The sequence below is a fragment of the Coenobita brevimanus genome, chromosome 110 (assembly GCF_032717465.1).
Source record: "Coenobita brevimanus isolate Jiangsu-jjx chromosome 110, ASM3271746v2, whole genome shotgun sequence".
Lineage (NCBI taxonomy): Eukaryota > Metazoa > Arthropoda > Malacostraca > Decapoda > Coenobitidae > Coenobita > Coenobita brevimanus.
Genome location: NC_137063.1, coordinates 16287561 through 16299443, shown reverse-complemented (window position 1 = coordinate 16299443; position 11883 = coordinate 16287561). Strand labels below are relative to the sequence as shown.

Genomic DNA, 11883 nt, shown 5'->3' with positions numbered 1-11883 from the left:
GCTCTGAACAACAGAAAGAACGACTTACTCTACTATAACGGTAGAAGGGGGGAGTGAGGTAGAACACGCTCGTGATCAAACAGGAAGCACACTGTACGTTAGAATTACACAAAGGATGATGAAATCATAGGCTATGTAACAATATACATATATATATATATATATATATATATATATATATATATATATATATTCATTCATTGCCAGACGCCATGTATCCCAAACGGGGTGGCCAACGGCTTAGAGTTAATTGTTTTTTACAGGGAGGGGCACTAATCCTCCACCAACCCCACTTGACACGTAGGGAGAACGTTATGCCAACAGCATCTGGTGTTCCCAGGCGGTCCCCCATCCAAGTACTAACCAGACCCAACGTTGCTTAACTTCGCTGATCGAACGGGAAGCGGTGTACTCAACGTGGTATGGGCAAATTACTATATAAAGACATATATATCCATGTACATGAAATAAATCTTAATTGCATACCATTTAGAGTACAGCACAATGTATTCACCATGGTAGTAGGAAAATGGACTCAGTTGTTTATGATCAGCTACTCAGAACTGGTAGATTAATCTTTCTAATCTGGGTGATGTCCATTTTCATTTTATTCTTGCTGCTTCCAAATGATTTTCTTTAACTTAAAGCAGGCCTTGTATTTTAGGGGTTTAATAAGCCTATACCTGACACACCTCCAGTTTGAAGGGTATCTTAGGCTAAATAATACTGCCAGTTGGCAAAACTAAAATGAAAAAGAAGTCTCCATGCTCAATACATTAATGTACCACCAAGCCTATTAACTGTTGCTCACACTAAAGATACACTGTCACTGGATGACAGACAGCATGGTTCAATGTTCATTGTGATTAAAGGTCAAGCCTGGAATGTACTAATACTGACTAAGTCAGTATTTCAATGGACCATAGCAAATATGCCCTAATCTTACACTCACATTTCACTGAAAACTCCATATTTACTCTATAAGTTCACGTTCCTTTTGCAGTCAATTATGAAAATAAAGTATATATGGTACAGTGGATTACATATACGGTATATAAGAAAAATCCTTTATCTGGACTGAATATTTTACAAGTACTATTATATAATTTTTCTTATTTCAGTCATAACTTACTGTCCATTCCAGTCATTTTCTTCTGTAATATGCGCACAAAACCTGTTGATCTTCATGCAAAAGATTATTATGGTATTAAGTAGCAGCCGTGGCTCAGTTGGTTAAAGCGCTCCGCTCTGACCGAAGGGTCGGAGGATCGAATCCACCCAAGAGTCATTGGTAGACATCAGGAAGGGCATCCGGTCATAAAATGCTACACGCTCCAAACCAAAGTCCTCTATCCAGGGGCAACACCTTAGCCCTTATCCAAAAAAGGGGGACCTGGCGTAAAACTCACTTTTAAGGGGTCTTCAACACCTCAAACATGTGACTAATTTTACTGGAACACATTTTTACACAAAATCCCAAGTTTCTGTGCACGTCACACAAAATACAGTAATATTTCTGCAATGCATACACTTCTGCAATCAACACAGTATAGGACTTACATAATTTTCTTTAACCCCTTGAATCTGGATAAATCTTTTTCTTCAGTAAAGTTTTATCTTCAGACAATTTTACACACCTTAAGGGAAACTTGTTCAAACTGGAGGTTTAATGATAGCCTTCAATAACAACTTAACCACGAGGGGTCCAGAGTTGAATAAAACTGTCTGGTAGGAACATGAATGAAATAATAAATACATCACCAGACTGAAGAAATGAACTTTTCCTCATTTGCAACATTACAAAATCGCCATGAAAATCACTATTTTGACACATCTCCATTCTAGCACACCCTTCAAATTCCAACTTTCACATCAGAATTCTGTCACCTCAGGCCAGCCTATAAGTGTCAATGTCTCCCTCAGCGCTCTGGGGTTGGTACGAACAAAAAAGAGGAGGCGGAACTTGGTGAGGATGCGAGAGGCTGGTGGTCCACGTGTGAGTGTGTGGAGCAGCTTGGCACTTTCCAGGTCCAGCCAGCGCTCCAAAGCTGCCTCCTCAGCAGCCTGAGTATCCTCCAGGTTTGCAGTCTCTGGGTCATATTCTTCCGGGTAGTCTACTGGCCAACTGTCAGGTCCAAACAACAGGACTTCCAACACTCTCTTTACCTGTGTGAGAGATCCTGAGCGTTCCTGATGCAGAAGGTGGAGGAGGAGTGGTGCAGGGTGTGGGAAGGAGGATATATGTATATATATATATATATATATATATATATATATGTATATTATGGTGATATTACTTTACTACTGATAAATTAGTTAATGTTAGTACATTATTATAGGTATATATACACAAGTTAGATATATTTATAAATGACTAACCCTTTCATGTTTAATGGGTGCAGTGCAAATTTCACCCATTAGTTACCATTCAACGCAGGCTGAGTCTGTGCACGTATCACCTGCTCGTTACCATTCGATGCCGGTTGTGTCAAACGAAATGGCCTCTGTTTTTTGGTTATAGAATGATTTTGCATCCATTTCTGGGTGAGAACAAAGCACTACTTGTGTCTCCGTGTACCGTATCCCTCCCGCATGCTTAACCCACACTGCACCCAGCGTCGCCCCACTGTCCCAGTCAGTGTTTTCTTTTCTTTTTTTTTTAAATAAATAACAGAACAGAGGAAGGAAAAACAAATGGTTAAAAAAAAAAAAACAATCCATACACCAGATTACTGGCATCCTCCGTTCCTAAAATATCTGTAACAGTTAGATCTGAACAGCTGTGGGTTGAAATTTGGAGGGAAACAACTCTGGGGTAGCGAGTTCCAGAGAGATGCAGTTCGGGGAATGAAGGAATTTTGATAGGCAGAAGTTCTGCAATATGGCTGAGTGACATTCCAGTCATGAGCGCTACCAGATGCCCGTGTAGCACGTGGGAAGGCATGGAGAGGTGGCACCATGGACGCAACTTCGTCTGAGCATTTGCCAAAAAAATATCTGTAAAATAATGCAAGGAAGGCAACATTCCTTCTTACTTCCAGGGGAGGTAGTTTATATGTAATGGCAGGGTTGTTAATGATTCTAACAGCTTTGTTCTGAATTTTGTCTAGTTGTCTTAATGCAACCTCTCCACAACCATTCCACAAAGGTGAGGAATATTCAAGCTGAGAGTGCACATGACTCTTATAAATTATAGCTAACTGCTCATCGGCGAAGAAGTTACGGAATCTGTACAATAATCCATGTTTCTTTTAGGCGGTTTTAGCAAGTGGTCCGACATGAGAGGTCCAGCTGAGGGCACTGTTAAGTGAGACGCCAAGAATTTCAATACTTTTGGAGATGGGAATATTAGTAGCACTGAAGGTAATGTACGAATCTGGCAATATATGTCTATTAGTAAACTATATATTTAGTTTTACTAGCATTAAAAGAGACAAGGTTGTTTTGTCCCCATTCAGTGATCGTAGATAGATCTTGATTTATGGAGATAGCTGTACTGAGCTGAAAGGTAGAGATATTAGACTTTGTAAATGGGTGTCTGAGTGTGAATGAACTATATAGTGTTGAGTCATCTGCATATGAGTGAATGGGATTGTGGGTGACAGATAAGAGATCATTAATATGAAACAGAAATAGGGTTGGCGCCAGAACTGGTCCTTGCGGCATGCCGGCGTTAATTGAGTGGAAATTGGAATATACATCATCTACTTTTACTTTTATTTTCCTGTCACTAAGATATGAAGAAATCAAAGGAACATTAGACGTTAGTCCATAGCAGGGGAGTGTGGACAGCAGGGAATGGTGCCATACTCTGTCGAAAGCTTTAGAGATATCAAGAGCTACTGCATGAGAGTCTCCAAAAAGATCAATTGATTGATGGATGGTATGAGTTAAGAGATTGAGTATGTCAATGGTGGATCTTTCTTGGCGAAAACCATGTTGTCTATCACTAATTAAGTTGTTGGATTCAAGATGGTTAGCAATGTGCTTATTAATTAAAGTTTCAAATACCTTACCAAGAGAAGATGTGACAGCTATTGGTCTGTAATCAGACGGGTCAGAGGAACTTCCTTTCTTCGGAACTGGGTGGATATTGGCTTCTTTCCATGAATTTGAGAATAAAGAAGTACGTATGCATAGTCTGAATAATTTAGCTAGGACAGAGGCAAGTTCAGGGGAACACTTTTTCAAAACAATTGGCGGAATTCCATCTGGGCCTGGAGCTTTGTTGGTAGGTAAATTGTCTAGGATGGATTTTACGTATCTTGTCTCTATTTTAAGTGAGGCAATTTCTGGAGAATTAAGTTCCAGTACTGGGACATTCTGGCTAGTATCGTCTATGGTAGAGTTTCTGGCAAAGGTACTGGCAAAGATATCTGCTTTCCCACGCGGGTCATTTGTAATGTTGCCGTCTGAAGATTTTAGTGGGGGAATGGAAGATGACTTGTTAAAGTTATTATTGAAAGAATTAAGAGTTGACCAGAATATTCTATTGTCATTAGGGTTGTTAAGTAGTTTTGATGCTTGCGTTTGAAGAAAGTTTGATTTATATAGATTTAACACAGCTTTTGCATGATTTCTAGCGATTTTAAATTGGGAGAGTGATTCAGATGTTTTTGATTTTAAGTAAGAGTTATATGCTAATGACTTTTGGGCTGTTGCTCTGGCACAGTTGCCATCAAACCATTTTGGAGAGTTCGATCTTTTAGTAAACTGTTGACTTGGTATGAATAAATTCATACCAGCTATTATTAAGTCGCAAATGTGGGACTGGGTAGAATTGGGATCACTGGAGAATAAAGACTGCCATGGAATGTCAGCATGTGTGCTACATGACTTGCTCGAGCGGAAGATAATTTCCTTTCGTGTTCTGTAAAATTGGCCCTAATTGACCTACAGTTCTTCTTTATACACCAAAATGTAGCCAGATAAATTTCCTATAACTTTTTCTGAGTAAAATTTACAATAAAAATTATATTTCTGTGAGAAAAACTGAAGTTAAAAAAATATGGCATAATTTACATTCGGTTGATCTTCTTTACAACACCATAAGCAATTACATTTATTCAGGATTACGGTAAAAAGGAAAAAAAAAAGATTATCGAAGCATAAATAAAGTGTGATGACAAATTGCTTATGAACTATCAAGTGCGCGGGAATTGCACGGTGACATGGGGAGGACACTCAGTGTGTGATCTTGGATGCCAAGGCCTGCATCCTAAGTACTTGCTCATGGTAGGATACAGTCTGCATTGAATGGTAACATGAGGGTTAAGTGCTAATAAAATACTTCTACCTAGAAAAGAATAAATATTTAGCTCACTAATGGTAGCTGTGGTAGTGAAGATAGGGATATTGATGATGATGCTGGTACTGGATGCAGCTGGTGATGGTTGAGGTAGATTATGGCTTGGTTTGATTGGCAGATACAGTATTTTGCTTTCGTCAGTGCCATTGCATTCATGATAAGTTGGCGTGTTGTGGTGGTTGTGGAAGCTCTCTTCCTTACTCTTTCTTGCTTTTGCTAACATTACTTTCTTACTTCACTTCTTTCTTCTTCCTCTGCTTTCTTTTTGTTACTTGGTTTGGGTGAATGTAGAGATGTCAATCGCTGAGAGTTGTTGTAGATTGTAATTTTAGATGACTGTAGAACTGTAGTTTTCTTCTTTACCGCTGTTGTCTTCTTTACTGTTTTTTTTACCATTTCTCATCATTCTTTTTTTACCGGTGCCACCAGTGTTAATAGTTTGGTAGGTAGCTAGGTAACAAGTGAATATTGTAGAGAATCGTTGCCACGATGTTGGTATCGTATTGTATCATAGATTTCTGCTGCTGCCAGATGCATATAATAGTCGAAGTTAGGGTTTGGGATTGTAATTGTAGATTGGTGAGGCACCTTTGTCACCAGTAATATTGGCTGCTACCAATATAAAGTCGTGAGTTGTTGGACACCGTGGAGAATGAATCATAAGTGAAGGTAAAGTAGAGATTCACTGAGTTACAGGGTTTTATTGTGACACAGTTATATTGTTTGTTTAAAGAACAGAGTGGCGTGACCCATGTAATGTTAGCATGATGGCGAACCTCCTACTCAACCCTATCTCCTAACCTTTCTTCTCTTGTTTCTTCAATCCCCTTCTGCCTTCTCTGGTTCTGTCTGGCTCTCAACTCCAATTTCTGGGAATACAGTATATTTTGCCTGGTGTGTGTGTGTGTGTGTGTGTGTGTGTGTGTGTGTGTGTGTGTGTGTGTGTGTGTGTGTGTGTTTCGTACTGTTATGTCACATGAACTAACTGGCTTTCGTCAGTTGCCCCATGTGATCCTCTGGTATGTGTTTGCATTCTGGCCATAGGATGTTTACATCTCCACCTGAACACCGGACATTACATATTGTGCATGTGTTACGTATTGTGCTATTATATATATTAATGCCTGTAACTATTACAAGCATATGACTATTACATATTTATGGTATGGCATATTAATGCTTATATTGCATAGTCAATTCTTGGCCTAGTATATGTCCACTATACCACAGAACTCCAAACTTTCAGTTTAACAGCCATCTAAAACACCTATCAGGCAAAGCTCCGCCTCTTTGGGCCACACTGAACCACCCTTGTTACCGCATCAATACCAGCAACAAGTTACTAACAATTATAGGAAGAGCTGACAGTAATAAGAATAGCACTATTCCTACCTTGTATGAATGATCAACGAACACTAGTTTACAATGTCTCCAAAAGTCTAGTTTTTGTTGTCTTTGTTATTGTTGCTGTTTGGTCCTATTTCTTGAGTAACCATAGTTACTGTCACTTTATAATTCTGACTCCTATACTTAATGAACTTTAAAACAGTACTCGCCCTTTACCAATGATACGTTTTTTCTCTGAATGTATATTTTTAACCTTAGAGTTGCCTTGCCTTAAGTAAACCATTAAACATTATTATTATTATTATTGCACACACACACACACACACACACAGGGATTCAATCGAGGCGGACGTGCGACATCGGCGCTCCGTACCGAACCAACACGGCCAGTGGCATTACCTAAATTAGTATTTTTGTATGAGTCAAGCTCTGTACCAGGTTAGACTAAATGATTTTTCATTATTAAAAGGAAAAAAATAATAAGTTTAAACAAGACTTGATCAAACAGGGAAGTGAACCAAGACGAAAGAATACGCTGAGTCATCTGAGGTTTGTTTAGACTACAACAACACGGGGATTGTAAGTACATACTCCGCACTTTTATTATTGCAAAATGGATACATACTTTAGTAAAGCAAATTTGGAAAAGAAAAGGGATAAAGGTAGAAAGCAAAATGATGATTTCTACCAAGAACTGGTTGAAGTGGAGACTCACAATGGACTGGTTGAACGTGTAAACAAACTAGAAATGGCTTTCAAAAATGAAATTGATGAAATAAAGAAGCAGATGCACTTGCAAAAGGAAGAAATAGAAAAACTAGGAAGGGAGGCCAATAAGAAAGACACAACCATCAGTGAACTAACAGTGGAACTGAGTACACTTAGGAAGAAAATGAGTGAAATGGCAAGTACAGTAGTCAATCATGAGAGTGTTATGGAAGAGTTCAAAAATGACACAGAGACAATTAGGCAAGTAAGCAGTTTTATTGACCAGAGCAGTGATATTGAGAAGAAGATAACACAGGTGAATGAAGCTGTGCAAAGCTACAAAACTGATGCGGAAACCACGTATGCTGAAATGGTGAAAGTAAAGAAAGACTTAGAAACAAGGGTGGAGGAAAAAAGCATTAAAAAGGAAGTGAAAAGAATAATCCAAAACAATCCAAAGTTAGTCAGAGATTCAGTAGATATAAAGAAATCTATAGTAATCACTGGTATAGAAGAGGAAGAAATAAAAAACAAGATCACAAGAGACAAAAAGGAGATGGCAAATGTAATGAGCTTACTGAAAGAAGTATCAGAGGAAATCTGTAGTAAAGACATAGAGGAACACAAAAGGTTAGGGAAATATGAGAAAAGCAAGACAAGACCTCTAAAGGTGACTTTCCAGAGTGTAAACACTGTGGAAGAGATACTAAAAAATGCAAAGAATCTTATGGAAAAAGAGGAGTTCAAAAATGTATGGATAAAAAGATGCCTAACACAAGAGGAACTGGAATTACTGAAAGAGAAAAGGGAGGAAGCAAAAACAAAAAATGGGGGAAGATCAGAAGAAGAGAAGAAGAATTTTTTTTTACAAAGTAATAGGATTGCAGGTACGAAAGTGGTACACAAACAGGATGGAATAAAAAGGAGGAAGGTAGTAAAACCATGTCATGACAAGTATATAAACAAGATGATAAAGTTGATGTACTCAAATGTGGATGGAATGGTATCTAATTTACTAGAGATAAATGATTATGTCAGAGAAAATGAACCACAAATAATATGCCTAACTGAAACAAAATTAACACCAAGAATATCCAATGACATACTAAACTTAGAGGAATACAATATATGGAGAAGAGACAGAAATTTAAAAAAAAGGAGGAGGAATTATAATATTAACTAAGAAAAATCTAAAAGTCAATGAAATAAAACTAGATATACCATCACAAGTAGAACTGATTGTAGTAGAGATCAACACATCTGAAGGTAAAGTAATTGTAGCCAATTTGTACATGCCACCCAGATCAAACACATGGGAAAGAGATGAATATGAGGACCTGGCAGAGAGTATAATTCAGAGTTTAAGATCATTACTACATAAAATGGAAGAGAAATCAGAAAGAATTATATTAACTGGGGATTTCAATACAAATATAAATTGGAATACTCTAGATATAATTAGCCAAGAAAGCTGTTGGGACCAAAAGCTCCTGGATCTCGTACAAGAGTTCTTCCTAACGCAACATGTGAGGGAAACCACCAGAAAAAGAGGACTTGATGTACCTTCAGTGCTAGATCTAATATTTACTAGGCAAGAAAATGATATTGACAGTTTAATATATCACCCTCCACTCGGCAAATGCGATCATGCAGTACTAAATTATATATTCAGGATAACATATGACATAGTAAACAGCAATGACAGTTACAAAAAGAGCCTAAACTATAAAAAGGGAAATTATCAAGACCTAAAGAAGTATTTCTTAGAAGTTGATTGGGAAAATGAGCTTAGAGGACAAATTTAAATGCTGTATATAAAAAATTCTGTGGATTTTATGAAATAGGAGTCCAGAAGTACATCCCACAGCACAAAGAAGCAGATAAGAAAATACAGAAATGGTTCAATACAGAATGTAAAAAATCAAAAGAAAGAAGAGATTTGTTGTGGAATAGATACAGAAGACATAATAGTGAAAGGGCGTATAATAATTACAAACAGGCAAGAAACGATTATACAAGAATAAGGAGGGAAGCCCAAAAACAGTTTGAGGAGGATATAATAAATAAAAGTAATGATCAACCAAAGCTGTTTTACAGCTATATCAGAAGCAAAACCAAAGTAAAAGTTATAATACAATCAATTATGGACGAGGGAATCACTTATACACAAGAGAAAGATATTTGTGAAGCACTAAATAAGAATTTCCAATTAGTTTTTACAGAAGAACAAAATTTTGAGAGGGATTATGTGGAACATGCATGTCCACACATACTACCAGATATACAAATAGCAGAAAAGGTAATACAGGAGGAGTTAAGTACATTAGTCAGAGGAAAAGCAAGTGGTCCTGATGAAATTTCATGTTGGGTTCTACGAGAATGTGCAAAGGAGTTAAGTAAACCATTATTTTTTATTTTCAAGAAATCCTTGAGTCAAGGTAAACTACCTGATATTTGGAAAAAAGCAAATATTGTCCCCTTATTCAAGAAAGGAAATAGACAAAATCCACTCAACTACCGACCAGTATCACTGACCAGTGTTGTAAGCAAGGTATTAGAAAAGCTTATAAGAAAAGCTTGGGTAAATCATCTACAAGAACACAGTATGATAACAGAAAGACAGTTTAAAAAGTTCAAAGGGCCGCTACAAGATGGATACCAAGCTTAAGGGACTTAAGCTACGATGAAAGACTAAATAAACTGAATCTATCAACACTACAGGAGAGAAGGAAAAGAGGTGACATGATAATGCTATATAAGTGCATATCAGGGAAGAAGAAAATAGACATAAATGATTACTTAACATATGGAGAAACATCAGCAAGAGGACACTGCAAAAAACTGCATAAGAAGAGAGGTGATAAAGACGTAAGGAAATTCAGTTTTCCAAACAGAGCAATTGATCAATGGAATGCACTACCGAATGAAATAGTGTGTGGCAAAACAATTCACAGATTTAAGGATATGTACGATAAGTATGGTTTAAGACACGGGACAGTACGAGCTTGACTCATTCCTGTAAAGATACAATTAGGTAAGAACAATTACGTAAGAACACACACGTGAGAGAGATCAGCGAGAGAAGACGCCTGTCACTTCGCTCCGCTACTGGCCTCTGTGGCCACTACCGCCCACGCCTGATATCTTTATGTGAGTCAAACTATGTACTAGGCTAAATTAAATGATGTTCTAATATAGCAGTGCAAGTATAAGCAAAAATGTGTTGTCCAGATAAAAGAGTACATATATACAAGTAAGTGCATCAAACGAGTCTGCTGATACAACTCAAACATCAGCTGGGTTTCACCCTTATCACCAGGTGGGTAGCAGGGAGATATAGATTTGTAAGAAAAGTTATCTTTCTAAGTAAGAAATTCTGGATGATGAGTACTGTCTTTGGAAAAGTGGTTATGGAAAGAGTTACGAGAACATAGAAAACAGGATGATGATTATTTCTACCCAGAACTGGCTGAAATGGAAACATAATTAATCTATTAGTAGAGAAAGTGATTAAACTGATGAAAACTTTTCAAATGGAAATAGATGAATTTAGAAAGGAACTATGCATGCAGAAGGAGAAAATGAGGAATTAGTAATTGAATTTAAAAAAAATAGATACAGGAATAGATGAGCTGTCAGTTGAAGTAGTTTCGCTGAGAAAGAAGACTAGTGAAATGGCATGTACAGTTGTCAGTCATAAGAAATTCATGGAGGAGTTCAGAATTGATAAAGAGACAATTACGCATGCAAGCAGTCTGATAGGCAAGAGCAGAGACACTGAAGAGAAGATAACCCAGATGAATGAACTGATGAGAAATTGCAAAGATGAAGTACAAACTATGTATGCTGATATGGTGAAAGTCAAGAAAGATTTAGAAACAAAAGGTGAAGAAAAAAGCATTAGAAAGGAAGTGAAAGAAATCATTAAAAACAACCCAAAACAGGTCAAAGAATCAGCAGATATCAACAAACCTCCAGTAATCACTGGTATAGATGATAAAGAAGAAATAAACAATCATGAGAGACAAAAAGGAGATTGTAAACATAAAATGAACATACTGAAGGAATTATCAGAGGATACCTGTGATAATGATGTAGAGGAACTCAGAAAATATGAGAGACATAAGTCAAGGCACCTGAAAGTAACCTTCCAAAGTGTGAACACTGTAGAGGAAATATTTAAAAAAATGCTAACAAACTAACAAAAAACAAGGAACTAAGAAAAAGTATGGATAAAAAGATCCCTAATCAGGAGGAATGGTGATTACTAAAGGAGAAGAGGGAGGAAATTAAACAAAAAAATTAAGAAAGTTCAGAGGAAGAGAGGATCAAATTTTGTTTACAAAGCTGTGGAATTACAAGTAAGAAAGTGGTACATAGACAACAGGGACTAAAGAAAAAGGAAGGCAGTAATCTCAAACTGCGTGAAATATGTGAACAACATGATTAAGTTGCTATACTCAAATGTAGACGGAATGATATCCAAATTATTAGAAATAAACGACTATACCAAAGAAATG

The 11883-nt window shown here is 37.2% G+C and overlaps 1 pseudogene; it reads right to left on the bottom strand.

Annotated features, from left to right (window-relative positions):
• Positions 1–315: 315 nt before the first annotated feature.
• LOC145417626 (5S ribosomal RNA) lies at positions 316–434 on the bottom strand (annotated as a pseudogene).
• Between the last annotated feature and the right edge of the window lie 11449 nt (positions 435–11883).